Raw genomic sequence first — 23,226 nt, 5'->3', positions numbered from 1 at the left:
GGCACATAGTACCATAAGTAGTTACTAAGTTTTTTAAGAGTAACTTACTTCAGTTTACTTATTTTGAGAATTTTGAGAAAACTCTGTGTTGTTTTTCCCTACCCAATTAAAAGTAGACACCTGCTGTATTTAAGGTGTTTTCTGATATGAATTAACGGTACTAGTCTTAGAAGCCTGACTTTCGTCCTGGTCGTTGATCATAGGATTTTTATGTCTTTGTATCAGAATGTAGTTTAGAATGTGAAAGCTACAACCGATGGCATCTAGGTGAAGGCAGGTCCTCATGGATACCTCCACATATTCTGTGTCCACAAAGGTGAGTGGTAGGATTCTGAAGCTTCACATGCTTAAACAAAAATAAAGTTGGAAAAGAGAGAGAAAAAAAGTTCTAAATCTGTTATAAAGGCAGAGACACACAAGGGAACTAAGACGTCCAAAAGTCTCAGATGGTCATCAGACAATGGCCATGGTCATTTTTCAGACCAAAATTCAGTCATAGTTTTTGAATTATTTTATTGGCCAAATCTAATCACAGCATTTTTTATCTTCCTCTAATCAATATTATGACTTGATTCAATTGTTTCGAATTTATAATGAATACATGTTCCTTTGATTTGGCTTTCTCTGTTCATTCCCACCCACACCCATTCCACCAGCACACTGCTCTCCTCTGTCTTCTTTTTTTCTTTTAATTAATTAGTAATTATTAAATTTGTTGGGATGGTATTGGTTAGTACAATTCCGTAGGTTTCAAGTGTACATTTCTATAACACACCATCTATGTATTACACTGTGTGTTCACCACTCAGGGTAAGTTCTCCTTCCATCACCATATACTTGACCCCCTTCACCTCCTCTGTATTTGAGACCCTTCCCCTTTGACTTTGCAATTGCCTTATCCCATGCCCTCAGCCCATAACCTATTTTGTATTTCTTGAAAATATTACATTTGGATCTCTTAACAATGCTGAGAGAACATTTAATCCCACTCCTTTCTTTGTCCTGATGAGAGAACTGAGCTAGTCAGAAGGTATGAACAGCAGATACTATCAATTGAAAATACAGGAAATAGATCATGTGTATTGTATTTAGTATTTTACAAAACACATTTACATGTATCATTGGATTGTATGCTCCTGAGAATCCCATTAGGACGTCTTTACTATGCATATTTATAGAAAATCTGAGAGGTTAAGGATTGCTCAACATCACATGACTAAGGGTGGACCCAGGTTCCAAACTTCAATCTTCTGATTCTGCATTTCCCCGAAAATAAGGCTTAGCTGGACAATCAGCTCTAATGCGTCTTTTGGAGCAAAAATTAATATAAGACCTTATTTTAATATAAAATAAGACCGGGTCTTATATAATATAATATAATACAATACTGGATCTTATATTAATTTTTGCTCCAAAAGATGCATTAGAGCTGATTGTCTGGCTAGGTCTTATTTTCGAGGAAACAAAGTTCCTAATCCAGTATTTCTACCGCCACAATATTTCACCTCTGCCTTTTCCACTCACTCCAGGTCTCCTTATGTTCAATCAATTCTAATTGTCTAGTCCTCCTTTTTCAATACTAGACTCAGATACTTGTGAAGTTTCACAGTTGCAAACATCCACACATCATTCAGAGCTCAGCTTGTAGGTCCCAGGTTCCCACACAGCTTGCACAATACAAGTCTTTTGTGAGGGCTTCTAGAGTTCTACTTACTCATTTGCTGAGTACATGTTTTCAATTGAAACCACTGGTACAATTTAGAGAGATTCAATTAAAAACAAAAAAAGAATTAGGACTCTCCTCTTCAGGGGTTTCATTTTGTTCATTTGAAGGTGTATTTGTAGCTGTTTTCTTCCTTGTGGATGTTAAATAACAGATTCTTTTCCAGAAGAAAGTATAGTATATGTCAGAGTTAATTATATAATATTATGAGTCCTGGGAGAATGAATATGTGGGGGAGAAAAACCCACTTTTTTTTCCCTAAAGTGATTTGTTTGGGGCTTTTTTCTTTCCCTTTTTTTTTCAAATAAAGAATCAAGGTAAAGCTACTGAATAAGACTGATTAGATATAGAAAACCATCTGTGGACTATAGGTAAATTGGAAGATTTGTTTTTCACTATTTTTTAAAAATCTTTTCAAAATGTAGGTATAAAATAATTTTTTTAAGTCCTTAGAGGAAATCTGCATATGAAGTGTTTCTTTTCCATTGAAAAGAAACCATGTGAGTGTGCTGACTCCCTTCTTTTAGTGACCCATGTCATGCTTCAAATATGCAAGGAAATAAAACTGCAAGCTTTAAGGAAAAGATAAACTCTGATGTCTGCTATACTTGGTGAGTAATCAAAGATTATGGTATATTTATCCCATTTCGTCACTCCTCCCTTGTTGTTATTTCAGTCTACCTCATCAAAACACTTACTTTTCACTGAATCCTTGCACATTAGATTCTCATGCATATTCACTGGCAAATCCCTCAGTGACTCTGGAATGGCAGCTCCTCTGCCACTGACCTATTGCAAGACAGACCTGCACCAACCAGGCCCCTGTCACCGACAGGGCACTTTAGCCCTCAGGCGACGTCAAGTTGACCATAATCTGATTCTAGGAGTCCTTCACCTGGCAATTTTTTAATCTTCCTTAAGATAGTGCTGCATTTATTATGAGAGTGAGCACACGGAAATGAATTCTATCCAATCTACAACTGGAATTCTCCTGAGGGGCGATGACCTTTTCTATTTTAATGAAGATTTTATCTTTTGCTTTTCATGAGCAAGTGGTCAGGTGTGTTGTTTTACAGGAGGATCAAATGCATCTCATAGTAATTATTTTTCTAAGATGCATTCCTTGAATTCATAGACTTTTAGTGGAAGGAAGTCTATCTTGAAAGAGTCCACTCATAGAGTAGAAAACATTTGCAAGTAACTTAATCTGGATTATAATCCTGTCCTTGCAAATTGATTTTTCTGTGATCCGAGGAAGCTCTTCCCAGGATAAGGATGCTTTTGAACTTTTGTGTCTGAGTTAAAAACTGAAAGAAAAATTCCCCCCCAAGACACACATGTACATTTTCTCTTTTAAAGTGACTTTTTTCCTTTACCTTTATAACTACTGATTGGAATCACACAGTAAACTATAAACAACTACATTAGATATTTTTCTTCCAGTGGATGTGATGGGATATAGTTATGCTATACAGTTCTGAATAAATGAGGCAATTGTGAAGTAGAACTTAAATGTAGAAAAGACACCTCCCCACATCCACACACACACACACGCTTCTGTAATGAATGGCTTAAGAACAATACCAGACACTAAAGTAATAAGACTCGGTAAGGGATTTTATGGGTCATCTAAACTACATTTTCTAGACAATATAGAAATCAATTTTATGTCAGTCTCAGCATACTGTGTTCTTTCTCAAGAAAAGTTCTTTGAAAAAGAAGCCACATAATAGTATATGCAGTGTCTTACTTTTTATCTTAAAATGTCATGTGACCAAAAAAAAACAATTAATAAACTTTGATGGTACTTTCAAAGCAAAGTTCTGAAACAAATGGACTTAGATTTGAATATCAACTGATTTACATTTGGAAATAGGCAGTGAAAAATATGTAGTTTTAATTATAAGACCACAGTCTAAGAACTGACTCTCTTCATTGTTTTTGGTAAAAAGAAATTTTAAAGTGGGATTATAGTTTGCGATACGTTGGTTTAATTTAACTTATTTTTGACCAGCTTATCCAATTATATTTCCTTTCCTGATTAGTCTAATTCTTGTCCAGGATATATGAGATAACCCACTAAGTTGTTACTTTCACTGTTTTAAATAGTTATATTAATGCTGTTTAGTGAACACTTAGCTTGATTCAGTTGGGTGTGCGTTTTAATTTGGAATATTTTCATACATCGAAGCAGTTTTCAAATTTAGTAATATAGAAAACTATAAGTCATGCCAAACACTTAATTTCAAGAGATGTGCACACTTCATATAAGTAGCACGTAGGATTTGAGCTATGCTAGCGTGTGTTATTCTCAATGTATTGACAGTAATTAGCAGTCCCAGTATACTGACAGTAATACACTGTTTATGTAGGATTATCAATCTCTTTCCTTGCACAACATTCACATGTAAAATACCACTTGTTCATCAACAATATCTGTACCCCGTGCTTGCCTCTAAATTCTATTGGTTACAAATCCCCTTTTTATTATGCCACATACCTGTGAAGACTGCCTCTGAATTCCTGATTCAAGATATCTTTGTCTCTGTACTTTTGTCTCCAGGAGAGGTTTTACCGATTTCCCTGATTTTTAGCGAGAAGAGAACAACTTCTGACCAGCGTAGATAGACATGGAAAACTCTTTCTGAAACCTATTAAAGGTGCCAGGTTTTGAAGTCAAACGCACTTGCGTTTGAATTCTAGTTCCCAAGTTCCTAGCTCTGTGACCTGAATTTATTGAACCAAATGGAGAGTACGGTGGTAATATTTACTCCAATGGGTGGCTGTTAGGATTAAATGAGACAATTTATTTGAGTGCCCCCAAGTCACGTAAATAACAAGTTTCCATCTTCCTTTTTCTCTGTGGTTACTTCTAGCATTAGACTAACAATCTTCCATCCCAGCTTCCCTATGGGGAATTTTCTGTTTATTGCTATTTATTGTTATGTACGCTTACATGTGCTTTACCCTTGAATACTTTCTCTTGAGAGAAAAGAAAGAAAGACTAGTTCCTGATTGATATCCATGTGAAAATTGTAATGTTCATTTTCCAGTAAAATAAATTAATCCTTCCCCAAGCGCTGGTTATTAATATTAACTCAGCACACCTCTGGCATCTTAGTTGCTTTTGTAAAAATAATTTTTATTTTCATAAATGCAGTGGAAACTGAATTATTCTAGATAGTGTAGCCGAGAGTTTATTGTTGACTTCCTGGCTCCCAGATGAGCGCAGAAAGCATTTTTCTGCTCTTTGGGAGTGAAATTACGGAAAATAAAAGCACATTATCAGTTCAGATAGGCAGACGGCCAAATGAGTTTCCTATAAGACAGTGTCACATGTCATCTTATCTGCATTGTTATAGCTTTCCTATCTGACAAAACAATGTCAGAATCTGTTAACAAGATGGTTTCACAAGTGTATATTTGTATATGTTATGAAAAGTTGTAGCTTTCTATGGAACTAACAGTATTTACATACATGGGCTCCAAAGGCCCATTTCAAGGGCTACATGTAGATTTTTTTTTTGCCCCCTCCAAAGACACACTCAAGGTGTGTGAAGAAATGAATGGTGCTTTTCCCCTTGTTTCTGAGATTACCTGTCCTAGTTCTCTTTGCTACGTTTCAGCACTGTTAGTACATAAGTAAAATTCATTACTGCAGAGAAAATTTCCATATGCATCTTCACTTAAGATGCCTCAATACAGTGGTCTGGGCAAGCTACACATCTCTCTTTTATATTCCGTCTTTGATCCTCAAGGAATAATTGACCAGCAGTCACAGCCTAATGAAATATATAACTTTCTAATAGAATAGTGAATAGGCATTTCTGAACAACCTGTTTCTACCTTTGGTCCTCACTGCTATTCTAAATTTGGGGGGGGGATAGCAATGTAGAAATAATGCCTTATCTTGTGTCAAATAATTGATACTCGTTTACATGTGTATTGCATAAACATTTTTTTTTTAAATTCAGAGCTACTTTTTTTTTTTTTTTTTTTTTTTTTTTTTTTAGCTAAGGAAAAAGAATCAGTATTGAACCTAGACTTCTTTTTTTACAACTTCTCTGAAAATTGATGCAGGTATATCTTTCAGTTAATGGATGGTGATGATTTCCATAATAGATATGTACACTTAACATTTTCCTCTTGGAATTATGATGATGATGATGATCTTAATTTAAAGACATTAACCATTCTATTACAGTTTGGAGATTCAAATTCACATTAGTATATTATGGTTTACGAGAAGTCAGACAGTGCAGAGACTTGTTGAGCTAGAATTTCACAAACTTGCTTGAGCAGCAAACCTGCTTTTTGTTTTTTGTTTGTTTGTTCTGTTGTTGTTGTTTTGATAATCCCTAGTAATATCCAGAGGGAAACGACATTGAAAAATCCCTGGAATGGAAGTTCCAAAGTACTCAGAAGGAAAGAGGTGGAGGGCTGGGTGCTGAACATTCTTCCAAAATAGGGGATTTTCAACTAAATTTGTAAAGGTAATATGCCGCCATATGGTTGCCGAGACTATAATAAAATATTAGATAAAAGAGTATGAAAAGTCACAAAAAGGTAGTCAAAGAAGGAATGACACGCTCTTATGTTTTCCCCCAGAGTGTAATATATTGTAATATCTTTGATGCGGGACCTTGGGTGAAAATAACCATGATCCGTAGAAATATGGTTTGTATGATAGGAGTTAGTGCCAGGGAGAAAATAAAAGGGGAAACAAGCAGAAAAAGAAGTATTCATGGAAGAAAGAAGGATAATTTCATAAGCTGGTGATAGAGATTCTTGATATGTGTGTAGACCAGCTGGAAAAAAATTAGATGAATTATTGAATGATGGAAAAGTATGCAAAAAATTATTGCTACCACCTTAGAGGTGAATGTCAAGTGGCATTTTTCTCTCTGGACCCTTCTGTTTCCACAGTTTATACAGTGATGTAGAAAAAGACATACAGACATATGTGCCCCCTCCCTTTTTTTGGTGGTGACATGATTAAATCAGTAGGGATGATAGAAACTTTGCATGACAGGACCATGACCCGAAGTGCAACTCAGGCATCTGAAATTCGGTGAAATTTCAGAATACTGTATTTACTAATGTTTAAATGCACTGTCCTAGATGTATTTGGTTAGAAAAGAACACCTACGTGAAGACTCTAGAATGATTTAGCAGCAGTGTGCCTAAAGGCGACTCAGCTATTTTCACCTGTCTGGCTTTAATGTCACACTGCTTGGGTAAATTCAGGCTGCAACTTTTTTTGTTGTTCATTTGGTTTTGAACACAACACACCTTTATTATACGGACTAAGCTAGGAGGGAGGAGGATTTATTCGCCTGCCCTGGCCTTGGTGTTCCTCAGACAGAACTCCAGCTCCATGCCCTCCAGTGACAACCGTCTGCTGGGCTGCTCTGGCCAGGTCGTGAAGCGATGCATGCCAGAAGCGTGCCCGGTGACTGCTCCTTCAGAGCACTGCAGATTCGGGCATTCTTTTTCCTTTCATCCTCTTTCTTCTGAATTTTCTTTGATCGTTTTTTGTTTAAAATCTCTTCCTCCTTGGGCGTCAGCTTGGCCCCCTTCTTGCAGCCCAGGAGCAGTGCATAGTGAGACGCAAACCACGGTGGGTCCAGGGGTGCCGTCTGTGAGCGCTAGGCAGGTTTTTACCAGGGTCCGGGCATGGACTGATTTGCTGGTGACTGCCTTGTAGAAACATCAGTAGCCCTTGTTTTGCGCGTTTAACACTTACAGCCCCAGGAGAAGGTCCCCACGTCCAGCCTCAGTGCTCGGTAGTTCCTAATGTCTCCATGCACTCGGGCTGTGTGTACGCACGGGGGCCAATCTGAGTGGTGGCAGCAGGGCGTCCCAGCTCATATCTTCATTTCGTGCAGTTGGGCTTTTTCTTGCTCCTGGTCTTGTGACGCTTGTGCCAGTTGTCCCCAGAGATGCCCAGGGCTCAGTGCCGCCTGGAAAAAGAAAACCAGGCTGCAACTTTTCATGTAGCCTTTTCCTTACAGGGTTTTCTTTGGAGGATTGCTAAGAGGATTAAATGAGGGATGTATATAAATTGCACAGCGTCGTGTCTGGCATGCAATCAGTGTGGTATTGTTGTTCAGTACACATTAGGTATTATTCTGTTGTCTCTGTTGCCTGTGCCTGGACACTTGAGTTTGTTTCTGGGCACCCCTTTTAAGGGGAAGTATAGGCTACAGGGAACATGATAAGAGGAAGGAAAGGGTAATACAATTCTGTCCTGTGAGCCACGCTTGATAACATTAGAGATGTGAAAACTGGAGAAGACCTACCATCTCTGAACACTAACAAAAGCCACTTTAGACTTTGTCTATTTGATGACAAAGCATGTAACGCAGAGGAAAACTTTGTTTAAGAAGGTAAATATTTTTCATCATTGCTTAGTTTTAGTCTCAGACATATAAGCCTCTTTATGGGTTTATCACCGAGGAGATTCAAACCTTGAGTTTGGAGGGATTAAAGATTTCTAACCTTAATTCCAAGCCTGGCATGTTATGAATCCTGGCACATAAAGGGCATTTCTGATGCGTGGCTGTCCCTCCACTTCTCCCTTAAACAAACAAACAAAAAACCAAAACAAAACAAAAGACAAAACAAAAAAACGCCACAAAAATAACACTTGTTGTTCATAAAATTTAGTAATATATTTTATTTTGCTTTGTTTTGTTACCATGCATTCTGCATGTACACACGCATTTACACATACACATGTAGGAACATTACTTAATGCTACTTAAATTGTTTTTCCAAGGTCAAGAATATAGTGTTCGTTTATGCTAGCTGGTTCACAAACACAACACATTTGCTTGTGAAATATCAGTGACACAGAAATCTAATTTATTTGCCTTGCTTTTCTGACAATCTGTTGGTTGACACAATGGGTGAGCTTTCCTTCAGTACAGAGGTTGTCCCCTCTGGGTTAAAAACACTCTGTCCTGAAACAGCAGGGTGCCAAGCAAATTTGCACACTGCCTTTCCCTTTTTTTTTCTTTAGCTTCCCTCTCATGCATTCCTGTCTCAGAGAGTGATGGGTTCTGACAAAAGACAGGTGCCTCAGAATAAAAAGAGAGACCGCCAGTAGCGTCAGCCTATATAACGACTGCTCACTTTCAACTTGGTGATGCATTTTAAACACTAATATTTCAGAAGGAGAACCTTTATTTTTTTTCTTTAAGCCTACTTTTTGGAGCAAATGTTTATTTGTCATTATTCATAACTAATTATTTGGCAAGGGATTTTAAAGAATGCAATACTCAGGACTGACTGAGTCATTACTGTAATATATTTACGTAAATGTGATTTAAACTGATCTATTAATTTATTCATGTTTTCCAAAGGAGAAAGGCATCTGTGGTGATTTCTCTTTGAGGGAATTTTCATACTGGTAGAAAAGGCCAGATTGTCAACTTTTGAAAGTGAAATATGTTATCAGGGGAACAAAGTTTGAATGGAATGTAACAAAATTTTATTACCAATGTCTCTAAGGCAATCAAAACTTTCTCAACTTGATAGAAAAACATAAGACCGCAACTTTCTAGAAACCACATGGCAGTTAATTTTGGCAAATTGTTTTGGGCCATTTTAACCCACAAATAATGACTGAAAGGCTTAAATCTTATCGACAGAATGGCTTACAAAAAAGAAAAAGAAAAGACAGAGTGAACCTGAAAGGAAGGTGAAGACACATTTAATTGTGATTCAAGGCTGCCGCATACTCTGTGTACAAATAAATAAATAGCCTTCAACACCTGCTGATGTGCTGGCATCTGGCTTGAAAGCAACAAACATCTGTTTATAATTTGCAGTGGGAGACCATGACAGTGAAGAACTGGATACTGTCACAAAATATACAACCTTGTTAAGTTACTAAAAGGATTCAGAGGAGAAATAATGAATGGATAATGTGGGGCATGTGACTCCCATGTGATAAGATGACGTGATGTGTTGGGCTTTCTTTCCAGGTGGCCGTTACGTTTCGATCTCAAATTATTATTTAACAGACTTGAGACATTACAAAGTACCTTGTGAAGGAAAGCTCTATTGAAAAGGGAGAATTTCCCCAACCAGGTTACATCTTCCACGTTCTTAGGGGTCAACTATTACTTGAGACGTGATGTGGATCCTAAAACTACCCGAATTTAGGTAACCTCCAGTGTTCTTCACCAGGCCAATTTGGGAAGACCCGAGCGTGTGGGCAGCACTCATGCTGTGAGTCCCAAGGTGTCAGCTGTGAGTCCCAAGCAGGTCAGACAGGTAGTTCAGTTTCCTCATTTCCTCTGTCTCTAAAATTCCTGGCAGTCTCAAGCACCATGACAATGGTTGTGTTTGTGATATTTTAAGCACTTGGGCCTGTTTCCTTCTGGCACAGATGTTGATAAGATTGGTAGCATCTCCAAAGCCAGGAAGTGTAAGATGTTTCCCACATTTCTGTTAAAGAGAGAGATGAATGCCCGGGGCCTTGGGTGCACAGCTCCCCTTCTCTCTTTACCATTTTCCTCATTTTTCCAAGGATTTACATGCAAGGATTCCTCCTCTTGTCTCCAAATTCTGGAGTTCTAGAGATGGCTTTTGTTAGAGTCCGTTTGGGCCGCTGTAAAAAAATACCACAGACTAGGTGGCTTAGAAAGCAGACATTTATTTCTCACGGTTTTGGAAGCTGGAGCTTTGAGGTCAGGGTGTCAGCATGGTTGGATGAGAGCCTCCGCTGGGTTGCAGACTTCTGACTTCTGTTGTGTCTGTACAAGGTGGAAGGGGCTAAGGAACTCTGTGGGGTCTCTTTTTTAAGACCCGTAATCCCACCATGAAGGCCCCACCCTCATGACCTAAGCACCTCCCAGAGCCCACCCCTCCCCTCTTTAACACCATCACACTGGGCATTACGATTTCAAGGTATGAATTTTGGGGGGATACACACATTCAGACCGTAGCAGCTTTGTAAGATGGTGCATATATCTTTATCACCACGGATAGTGACATTTTTTTCTAGTGCCAAGTATTTAGTGAGTGAAATAACAACCCTCTGTTATTATTTTTAAATAAAGTACTATATATAAATGATTGATAAAATCTCCCGATACTAAGAAGGACCAAGCCCCCATAATAATAGCTGTAGAGGTGGCACCGTTCGAATCGCTCTGGCTTTCGTTTGGAATTACCATGTTAAAGACAGTGTTACCCAGTACCTGACAATTTTATCTCTGAGCAACATCTATTTTTGTAAATTTGAAGTTCTGTGAGTAGCTTAGGTATCCGAACTAGATAAGCCTAAACAATTGAACAAATTCTTAATATATAATTTATATGTACTACTTAGAGTGAAGGTTATAGAGTGGATTCAATGATCCCATGGTTCGTTAAAAACATTAGTTAACCAATAAAGGTAAACATGAGATTGTTGTTTTCATGGCAGTACAAGAGATATCTATGACTCACGTTTTGTTTGCAAAAGTATTAGTGCTTCTCTGTTAGAATATATTTTCCAGGAAGAAAATATATTTTCTTCAACAACTGAAATTTGAACTGTGTAATCTTAATTGAATGTGATCATTTTGCCTGAAGCTACTATTAAATCTCCACCTCCCTGAGTGTTAATTAGTGAATCTGGAGTGAATTTTGTTCAGGTAAAATTTGAGGCATTGAATATTTAATTTTTCATTAGACAGTAGTATTTGCGGCTTGGGTTCCACACTCGCATCTTACACACTCTAGACACATGTGTATTGTTTATCCTCTGCTCAGAAAAATAGATCCTAAATAAGATACATAGGAATCTTTTATAAGATTCATTTTGCTAATGAGGCCCTTAGTTGTATTGAGTAGCATCATGCTTTTTTGGAAAAAAGAAGGACTTCCATAAGAGGTGCAAGGCTGAGTGTATTTACATTTTGTTTCCACTACTTGTTCATAGAATATTTACTATAACAAGGCATTTTTATGTGCCCTCTTAAGTAGTTATTTCCTGAGTATCATTTTATAAATAAAAATATTTAAGATTCAGAGAAGTGAACTATCATATTCAATGTCATCCAGCACTGAAATGGTGAGCACCAGGATATAAACTCCAAAACTCACACTGTGCAATATGCAACCTATTAATAGCTATGGTTTGGTGCTTGCTGTAGACATCTAGAAAGCAAGAATTAAGTCAGATTTCTTTTTTAATTGCTGTTCCTTCAACTTCCCTTTCAGTTACTTCCATTTCCAAGAGTATGTTTCATGTCACTCTCCATATGAGAAAAACCTTTAAATAAACTTGACAATGATAGCATGATAGCCATACCTGGAGATTTGGGTACCCCAAATTATGACTAACCTGTTTTACTTTGAGTTTGTTTGGCAATCTACTAAAATGTGCTCGCTGGTAAAACCACTGACTGTGATGGTTATGAAATCACTTTCTCTGGATGAGTTCATTACATGTTTGGTCTGGCAGAGAAGTTTAAGGTCTGGAGATAGTTCACTCCTGTCAACACCTGATTCCCTCTCAGAAGCACTTCTTTGTTAAACATTTTCTAAACCAGTGTTATTTGTACCAGGTGGATCTGAAACAGCTGCTCTTCAAAAACTTTACTCCCTGCTGATCTCAATCAAGGAAAGATAGGATAGGGTGTCTAGACATAAATAAGCCAACAGCCCCTAAAAATCTCAGAGATGGATTGTACTGATAACAATAGCAACCTACACAAAAAAGCCCCTTACCTGATGAGGATGTCATATTATGGAACACCTCAGACTTCTCTGTGTGCCAAAATGCCAGCCCACTGAGAAGTTAACATCATGGTAAATAGCGTTTGCAGCCCTAAAGAAAGCTTCACAAGTTGAACAGACTCACCGCTCACTGAAGCTTTCAAATCAGTCCATCGGGCGCTGTGTGTGCTGCTGGAGGCTCGCTGGAGACTCACTCATTGGAAGACAGGCCATTCATCATTGGTCACTTCACAGACTTGGTGCCAGGAAGGGACTGAGAATCATTACACAGACAAGCTGTTTATTCCTACCTCCCTCCCATGAACCTAAGGGGCAACCAAAAACTACGAATGGCAGTGAGGAGAAAGTGAAATGTCATTTCTGGTCCGTCAGGACTACATGATGCAAAATAGTGTATCGGCATGAAAATCACAGCTTGCTTTAAAGTGTCTCAGTCTGTGTCGTATTGCAAAGGATGAGCTCTGCCATTTTTAATCTCTCATTTTTAATCCACATTCTGCTGAACCTCTTCCTGATCCTGTTTTCTCACTCTTAGTCGTGATGCTCTTGGCTGCTCAGAATTCTGTGATTTTAGATGCCACCCAGGAAGCATGTCCAACACTGACCTAACATCACTCTGTCCCCTCACGAAGCCAATTAAATTTCCTGTCCTTAAGACATGTGTTTTTTGTTGTTGTTGTTGTTTATTTTTTCTTTTTTTTAATGACTTAAAAATACTAATGTTTAAATACTAACAGCTAGCTTTTCTGGTTTATTAATCTATACGGATAATTATATAGCAGTGGAAATTTACCAGGGATAACTTATCCATAGCATCTGATTTCGTACTTCACTTAGCAAATCAGAATTACATGATTTTTGTGTTGAAAGTGACATAGTGATTTCATGTGGCTTTGATTTTTTTTTAAGTTAAACTGTGTATCTCAAATTAGACTTTAAAGTGTTTTTGAGAGGAGTAGGCAGTGATTCCATCTGTTTATTATCCTTATTATCTCAATCAATTGCTACATGGTAACAATTAAAATATTGCCTACCGTTAGTCTGCAAAACAACTCTGAAAAAATGGATTATTAAAATAAGGAAAGAAAAACTGATGAGAGGGCTTAGTAAATACCTCAGTAAGTTCTCAAAATAAGAGGGGAAAAAAAGTAGACCAGAAGTCCAAGTTTTTCTGAGAGCAAAGCCCAAACTATTTTCTCATCCACTGCTCCCTATGTCCTCTTTGCTGACCAGTAACCCATCAGTTATGCTTTGTCTTAACTTGTGATGTTTGATTTATTGAATACCTACAATGAAGATATACTTAATATGCTTGTCTGTTGAGACCATAGTTAGGAAGGGTTAGCATTGTTGAGGATTTATGTGATCATAGGATTATTAAAACATAATCGCAACGAGGGCTAAAAATTCTGTATGTTTTAATCACAGCTTTACCACTGTTACCCAGATCCTTGCCTGAATAATAATAGCAGGACATTGGTAATGTATGTTGAATGAATTGAATGTTTGTGTACATTTGGCCAAGTGACACTCCCACCTCAAAAATGTGGTCGTAACCACCCAAGAATTAAAAAGTCATTAGAGAAAGTTGGACAATTAATTCAGCTGAGGGAACTCTCATATACATCTTCATTCAGAATAATATGACTAAATCATGACTGAGGCAAAAATTCTGAGCTATAAAGAACTTTAATCTTTTCAAGGAAAGACTGTGAGAAATATACCTTCTGTGTGGCACAAATCACACCAAATAGATCGAGGAATTGGTGGAAATTTAGCTTCATTTCAGAATGGTAAATTATCCTTGAATTATAAAGACTCCATTACTAAGTGATTAAAATGTGAGTTTGCAGAAGTAACTGTTTTTTACAGGAAACATTATATGAAAGAAATGAAAGCAACTTGTATGCCTTTCTCCACTAGATAGTAGCAAGGTCAGAAATGGCATCCCCGAAGATATTTTCTCTTATTGCAATAATATGTACTGTTTCAATGTTATAAAAAAAATAAAAAGTAAGGCAGTGACAAATTATAATAGCAATAGCTGAACTTTTTCAAGATTATATAAATCTGATTTAGAGTTAGGATTTTATGAAAACAATAACACTTTCACGGATGATAGAATATTAAAAGTGACCTACATTGAGAAGAAATAGGAAATTTAGGTCACAAAAAATCGGGTGCATTAATCTAACGTAGTTTTTAAAAATAGCTATCAAGGATTTAGGTTCAGTATAATGTATTATAGTCAACAAGAAAACAATGGCTACTTTTAGTAATGAAAATAGTTTGCTTGAATTTCCTGAATTTACTTTATCTGAGACCATACTTTTTTCTCAAATTTAAAATGAGAATGATATTTATGGTTTTCAAAATAGATTTCAGTATTATTTTGTTGCTGTTGAACAAATACAGAAGAAGTAAGGGGCAGACACAATAAGGCTTCCAAGTATACCGCCAAAAAAAAGAGGTGTTGTTCCCAGTGCTTCTTTCTTTCTGACACAAAATGATGGGGACAGTTGATAGAATAAAGTGTCCCTGACTTTGAGGAGCTCACAGTCTACAAATAGTCCCATGCATTAGTAGCTATACGGCCGCAATAAGTATGGTGACAAACGGGAGCCAAGAATGAAAGAGTAGTCCGGCACTAAGGGAAAATGCGATTTCTGTCCCCTGTAAACAAGCCTTCCCAGGATCTTTCGTGAATGTGTACTCTGCCATCATGATGGCTCTAATTCTGGGTGTCTCCAAGGAAAAATTTCACCGTAGCAGAATCAATTATAACTTCCCAAAGGTTTTGAGAGTTTTGAGAGTATATTTTGACTTTTTTTTTTTTGTCTTTTATATGCCATATAAATAAATATAAGTTTCTCTTTGTTTCTGTGACTGGGATACACAAAAAATCTGGATCAGTTTTGTCTAGAGGATACTTTGAGATGACCTGCCTTAAAATTAGAGGTTGTGTCATCGTTTACATTCACTGTCGGCAGGCTTGGAAGACACTCCAAAGACAGGTTATCATCCTGGAGAACGCTGTAACTGCTGATCATAAGAGACATGCCATAGATCTTAAGATGCTACAGGGAGAGAAAATAAACAGTGATTTACAACGTGAGCCTCTATTTGAAAGTCACAAGGGCAGACGCTTGGAATTGCAGGTGCTGATTTGTGGTTAAAGTGTTTCTCACATGGGCGACTCTACAAAGCCTTGTCCAGAAAGAAGAACAGCACAGAAGCACTGATATGTCGCTAGCTAAGAATGTCCCTGGCCATGCAAAGGACCACGTGGTTCTGAAGGCATTTCGTGTTCCATACATTTTACCAAATGTAATATAATTGGGTCCGAGACTAAGGCAGCGTGAACTTTTACTATATCTAAAAAGGAAAGAAGAATTGATTTTCTCTCTTTAAAAAAGAACAAAGTTCCAAGTAGCTCTATAATTATCTCCTGATATATACATATACATTATATGTATAATACTCATTAATAGATAATGAGAAACCACTATATTGGTCTCACTTTCGTTGAGTATCTTGGACATAGTGATTTTGTAGTGTGTGTGATGCAGCAATATTAGCACCAAATGGGAGCCATTAGACTCATTAATGAACATGAAGATGGCAATTGAAACATGGGAGTAGATGGGATTGCTGCTCCCATGGAATGTGTCACATGAGAATGAAAGAGAATTAAGGACCTAACTTTGAGGAACTGGGATTGAAGGGCAAAGAGCAACCTGGAAAAGTAGACTGAGAAGAAGCAGTGGTCAGGACGTGTAATGGGAGAGCATGGCGTCCTGGACATGACGGAAGGAGAACATCTCACCAAAGAAAAGGAAGGCAGGTGGTAGGAAAGACGTGTGTATCTGCTGGAATTACCAATTCAATTACTGCACTGTACTTATCTCAGTTCCTAAAGCCCGGTGAGGGAAAATTGTGAGATGTCTGGGGTTGATAAATTGAGGATGAGATTCTGAAGGTGGAAGGCAAAGAAAAGACATGGGAGGTGGCTCAGAGAAGGTTCGGGTTTTGTTGTTTAACAAATGACTGGAACTGTTTTTAAAGACCAATGAGAGAAACCCATAGAACAAGAGAATGTTTATGAAATATCAGAAAAAATGCATGTTTTTAATCAATTCTTATAAAACATTGAGGTGACAGATTAATCTGGTTCTTAGTATATTTATATTCTTAAGAAGAATACAATTTACATAAATGTCAATTTTCTTTAGCATTACTTTGAAAGGACTTCAGCCCTTATACTTTACTCATATTTGCATTTTTGTTATAAATGACATAATTCTTTGAAATTAAATTTAGAATAACACCTTAAACAGATCATAAGCTATATTTGTATACAATTGTGTAACGTTTTCCTGGTACAAGAGAGGTAGGGTTACAACAATGATCTGGAATCGAGATCTGTTTCTTGTGAATACCCTGTTTCCCCGAAAATAAGACCTAGCCAGACAATCAGTGCTAATATGTCCTTTGGAGCAAAAATTAATGTAAGACCCGGTCTCAATTTACTATAATATAAGACCGAGTCTTATATAATGAAATATAGTATAGCATAATATAATATAATATAATATAATATAATATAATATAATATAATATAATACCAGGTCTTATATTAATTTTTGCTCCAAAAGACGCATTAGAGCTGATTGTCTAGCTAGGTCTTATTTTTGGGGAAACAGGTATATTAGTATACCACGTATTTTGTAGGCAAGTTAGGCAAGGCTTACCAGAGTGCCTAACAGGTAGCAAGAAGAGCAGAAAGATGTCTTCAAGTTTAGGTAGTAGAAGACCCAAGGACGTCTAGCTTGAACAGTTAGAGATGGAGTTTAGGACATGAGTTTGGGATTCCAGCTTCCTTTCCCGAGGGGGTATGTTCTTCGTGTGCCTCCTCCATAATGGCTGGTACAGACATCTGGCTTCCCAGACTCACACCACATCATTCAGAGCAAAGTATAAGTGCTCTTGTCGTAGTAAGGAAGCGACTTTGCCCAGAAACCTCCCCTGCCCCCAAACCTTCCCATGTGTCTCAATGCCCTGATTTAGGTCACATGCCCATTTCTGAAGCAATCCCATTGGCTGAGGGAAGGCCATGGTCTAACATTGGCTAATGTTCTTAAACCAATTATTGCGAAATTTAGGGGATTTCCCTTTGTCCAGTCAGGGTCGCTTTTGGAGCTGGTGGTTGGGTCAGTGACCCCAGAATTACTCTATGAAAGGCGGAAGGTTCCTAAAAAAAAACAAAAAATTTAAGAGATCAATTTGGAAAGAATAGCTGGGTGCTGATCAGGCATCTCAATCGTAGTAGCTATAATGCACCTCATGTTGGGTCCCTGTTCTTTTCCACTAAAGAGTGAAACCAAAGGGCTGGGCCCATTTCAGCTGATGTCAGGCCATGTCTCGGATCAAATTTCTCAGCGGACTTGAGCTTCTGAGCCCAATACCTATCTTAGTATCTTCTCCCTGCCCTCATCGCCTGTTTTGGCACTGAAATATTAAATGAGGTAATAAAATGAAATAAGTTTGTGCAAATACTTTACAACATATCAACTTAAATGAGCTGTTTAATAAGGTAAACTGACTTTATAGACATGACTTTGTTACGTTAGTCTTCCACGAATGCCACATTATTTTAGGAATTCAGAGTTGAGGATGAGGAATAAAATGGACAACTATTAAAAACAAACCTAGAAATGAAGAGTCCCCTTGAAGTTACATACCTCCTTTGGAATCGACCATCCAGAATACAAATAGAAAACCATATCTACTGAGACAGTATTTTGTAAGTTTGGTAAAGGCAAGCAAGGTCAGCGTGTGTGTGTGTGTGTGTGTGTGTGTGTGTGTGTGTGTGTGTGTGAAGAGTTTACCATCCTCATGTTGAATTCAGGGTATCAGATTCCGGAAATCACTCTAATTATATGAACAATCTCCTCACCATCAAACCCGCGAAGAGTCCAGATCCTGTCTGTCAACATTTCACATTTTACCTCTATGTATTCACATGTCCAGTGAGAACTCTTTATTCTGTGAAAGCAATATTTCAGTTAATTTATTAAGCAAAGTGATGCCCAAATTTATCCCAGTCTTCATGCTAGGGATATAGAAATGAGAATGACAAGTTTTCTATGTATAAGGAGCTCAGAGTCCAGTCAAAAATTCATATCTAATGATTAATTGCCATAGAATACTGTAGGTGGTATAAAAAAGGCATGTACATTTATATACTGGTGCCAAAAAGGAAGTAGCTTGACATATATTATCGTAATGTGTCTATTTCTACACCTTCTTTGGGGGTATCAAAACTTGTGGAAGCAAAAAGAAAACTGGAAGAAACATTTAATTTTCACTACATGACCTTAAAATGTGAAACTTTAAAGGAAGAACAGTGAATGAGTTTATAACCAAAACACAATGGTGGTACCAATATAGTTAATAGGAAATATTTAAGAACAATTATGACATTCTTATTCTGCTTAAAAAAATTCTATCATATGTCAAAATAGGATTTTGCTCATAGCAATAAAATGACCCTGACAATTATTTTTTTAAGAGATTGTACCTTGTTGGCAAAATAATACATGCTCATTAACCATCCAGCTAGAGAAGATCCCGCTAGGTTAAAAAGCAGCTTAATTAGCTCCTCTGATGGTCCTTTCATACAAGAACTGCCATCAACTTCCAAATCTCTCATCAAAGGTCCTTGAAGTTAAACTGGTTTTCTATCCACTGTTCTTTGTTGTAAATGTATGCTTTAACCATTATCTAATTTCCTTTTCACTGCTAGCATAGCATTTTATGAAGCATTTTTACAGCCTCCCACAAAATATCTTTTATTAACCTAATGCAATCCTGCTAGTTCAGGAAAAGCTGAGGCATGGAAACCCACTGGGAAGATCTCAGCATGATCTCCAGACACTGAATGTACAGCGCTGTTTGACCATCAGCTGTGTGTGAGTCCCAGCGCCTCACCACTGCCCATCGTCACTTGTCACGTGTGGGTTGTGCTAACTGCCCTAATCACGATGGAAAGCATATATGTGAAAGTAAAAACCACCATATGTGTGTATGTGTGTATATGGGGAATTTTCTCTGGAGAACCTTGAGCAATTATATTATATATATGTGTGTGTGTGTGTGTGTGCATATATATATATATATATATATATATATATATGCACACACACATATATATATAAATCTGGGTAGCTATAATTATCTGTATATAGACACATATTTATTATATATATATACACACGTATATATTATATATATATGACATATACCCTAATTATGAATCATATACAGATGGTGCCCAAAAAATGTATACACATTTTAAGAAAGGAAAAAGCTGCATTAAAATTGGAATACTCAGTATATAACCATAACAAAAGATGAATACAGGTCACGTTTGACTTATGCAATTACAAAAGGTACTCAAAGTGGTTACCATCAGCGTAATTTTAACATAGTTTTTTTTTCCTTTCTTAAAATGTGTGTACTTTTTCTGGCACCCTCTGTATATGCACACATGCACGTATGTATGGTTATATGTACTAAGGGTATTACAAAATAATTGCCTTATATTAATCTTGATCTTAGTTCAAGTCGCCACATAGAATATTCTAGAAAGCCAGATATACTATGCAGTCTCTCCTAATTTCTCTCTAGAAAATTTTAGTAGGTAGAGGTTTTGGTGTAGTGTATAATTTATGACAGCTTGATTAAAGATAGGTTCATGTAGTTCTGATTTTTCAGGAAAATTTAAAGATACATGGAAAGGCCACATGTATCTTAAACTTATGAATTTAGAGTAGGTAATTATGAGAGTGTAGCATTCATTCTACAGTTTATAAATTTGTAATTTTTCTTTAATTCTACTTGGGTTTTGGAATACTGAGAACTAAATCATCATGAGTAGAAACAGGAAATCATTAAAATAAAAAATTTTATGTCATTCCAAGGTACATTCATTGAAGTACATTTTTAACCAAAAGGAAATCCCCACAAGTGTTCATTTATATGTGTACGTACATATATATGTGTATATACATATATGTGTATGTACATATGCATCTGCAATGTATACGTGTATGTGTATGTTTGTGTAATGTTGACACAACAATCATTGGAGTTTTAATAGAAACTGATACAAAGTCATGCGTTATTTGCTAGATCTGAGAATTTATAATCACCTATAATATTGACCGTAGTTCAATTATAAAATACTGTTTCACCATAATTTTTGGAGGTCACTGTATTAATCAGGGTTTTCCAAAGAAGCACAAATACGATAGATGATGGAGACAGATATAAAGATATACAAAGAGATTTATTAGGAGGATTGGTTGGCTCACATGATTATGGAGACTGAGAAGTCCGACAATCTGCCATATATAGGCTGGAGGCCCAAGAACCAAAGGTATGTTTTCAGTCCAAACCCAAAGATCTGAGAACCAAGGGAGACAATGTGTAAGACCCCATCCGAGTCCAAAGTCCTGAGAACCAAGAGTGCCAGGGTCGAGGGCAGGAGAGGATGGATGCGCCAGCTTAGCCACGGAGCACATCTGCCCTTCCTGTGCCTTTTCGTTCTATTCAGGTCCTCAAGGAATTGGATGGTACCCACCCACACTGGACATGGGGACCTTTTACACTCAGTCTACCAATTCAAATGTCAATCTCTTCCAGAAACTTTCCCACAGACACACCTAGAAATAATGTTTGCCAGCTGTCTGGGCATCCCTTAACCCAGTCAAGTTGACGCAGAAAATAACCATCAGTCACCTGACTCAGTCTTTCCTGCTTACTCAGCATCTCTCTTAGATTGCCGCAGAACCTTCCCTTGAATATTATGTTACTTCAGTTCACATACTAACAAACCCTCCATTCCATTACTAGAAAGCTGTTGGAATCTTTAATATAATTTTTTTGAGCCATATGAGCATTGTTGGTCTAAAAATGCGATTAGAAGTACAGTAGAGGTACGTTTACTATACAAAAAAAGGTGTATTAATTAGGGCAACATTAGTTGCTGTAAAAAACAAGTCCCAACATTTACAGAATGGAACAATGCAACGTAAGTTTACTCCTCACCCAAATGAAGTTGGAATACATGTCCGCATCTTGCAGAAGGCGTTATGCTGCCCAGGGAACCAGAGTTCTCGCTTGGTTCCCAGTATCCAGAGGGAAGATAAGGAAAAGAAAGAGTGGAATGTCACATGAGGCAGTGTTTTTATGGCCTGTGCTAGAAGGGACACATGCCAACTTCAGCCACATTACTTTGGCCAGAATTCATGGTCAGATTTAACTGCAAATGACACTGAAGAATGTATTCTAGCTGTGTGCCAGGAAGAAAGGAGAACAATGCTTATATGAGTTACCACCTACTTAGCTCTCCAGCTTAATTTAACTCTGTGTCTTCTTCTTATTCTGTGTTTCAGCCATATTAACTTTTTTTTTTTTTTTTTTGCCCCCAGTGTCCAAAAAGGACTACAGAGTCCTGACCCAGGCTGTTCTTTCTACAAGAAATGTGTTTAACTTCACCTAGTTTAGTCAGCTCACTTCTATTGTTCACTTAGAGCTTAATTCAAATGTTTATTTTTCAGGGATGCTTGCAATACACGGTTAGGGTGCCTTAGGTTATTATTCGTAATGCACACTTTGTACCATTTATAATATTATCTGATAAATGTTTCTCTCTGCAAGGAGACGCTAAGCCCCCTAGTGGCAATGGCTATGCCTGTCTGCTGTCTGCTGTAGCACAGATCCTATCAGAGAGCCTCGAGCGTGAAAAGTATTTGTTTAATTCACGAACACAACAAAACTCTACCCTCTAACTCTCCGTGATGGTGCTGCCACTGTGACACCTTGACAGAAACAAAACTATAGATGTTTCAACGCAACTGGTGTGTGACTTTTAAAGTTTCAACAACAACAAAAGGGCTGTGAATATGTAGGGTATACTGTCATTAAATGTGAAAGATATGTCATGTAATTGAGAGAAAGGCCAAGAATATCCGACTGTAAAAATAGACGTGATCTTTTAGCACTTTCGTTGTAAAATATTGATCATATCCCCTCTTTTTTGGCTGCCACATACGAGAGTCTATGAACGGAGGCCAGGGCAGTTAGCATGATTTTCACGTTTAGTTTATTAGGTAGAAGAAACGCTCTTTCCATCTTTCTTCAGTATCTATGAGAGCCTTGTCTTGGCCTTTTTCATTGGCTCCTGTTTTGCAGTGAAACATGTATGCCTAAACGTTCTCCGAGGTGCACTTACCCTTGTTTGTTTCGTGTTCAACGAGCTCTTTGTGGGTGATGTAGACCACTCTCGTAGAATCACCTATCATCAATAAATAAAATGCTCCAAATCTATAATTCACGCTCCATCTTCTCTGTGAGTCCTGATTCTGCATTTTCATCGCTGATCTTTACTCAAAAGATGTTCTTCATCCACCTGAGACTTAATCTGCCCTCTAATTAAATTCAGGATGACTCTGCTCCCTTTCCTCGTCCTTTGCCTCCAATATTCTCTGCATTAATGCTTGGTATCACCTTCTGTCAGTTGTCAAATCCAAAACAAACAAAAAAAAGAAGAAAAAAAAAGAAAAGAATCATGTTCCATCTCCCCTAACGCGTTTGCTATGACCAGGAGAAGGAAGCGTGTCAACTTTGGAGTTCTGGATGCCCGCTTTGGTCAGTTGTGCCAGTTCCAATCTGGCTGTCCTGAAATCTGGATGGGAAAAGAA

General features: G+C 37.5%; 1 protein-coding gene and 1 pseudogene across 1 annotated transcript in view; one reads left to right on the top strand and one right to left on the bottom strand.

Annotated features, from left to right (window-relative positions):
- CNTNAP2 (contactin associated protein 2) overlaps window positions 1-23,226 on the top strand; it is a 1,478,782-nt gene that overhangs the window by 318,518 nt on the left and 1,137,038 nt on the right. The gene's annotated exons all lie outside the window — the stretch shown is intronic.
- LOC141567651 (small ribosomal subunit protein eS8-like) lies at window positions 7,052-22,899 on the bottom strand (annotated as a pseudogene).

Source organism: Rhinolophus sinicus, linkage group LG11 (assembly GCF_036562045.2).
Source record: "Rhinolophus sinicus isolate RSC01 linkage group LG11, ASM3656204v1, whole genome shotgun sequence".
NCBI classification, from domain to species: Eukaryota; Metazoa; Chordata; class Mammalia; order Chiroptera; family Rhinolophidae; genus Rhinolophus; species Rhinolophus sinicus.
Note: the sequence above shows the minus strand (reverse complement) of the source record. Positions and strands in the feature narration are given on the sequence as shown.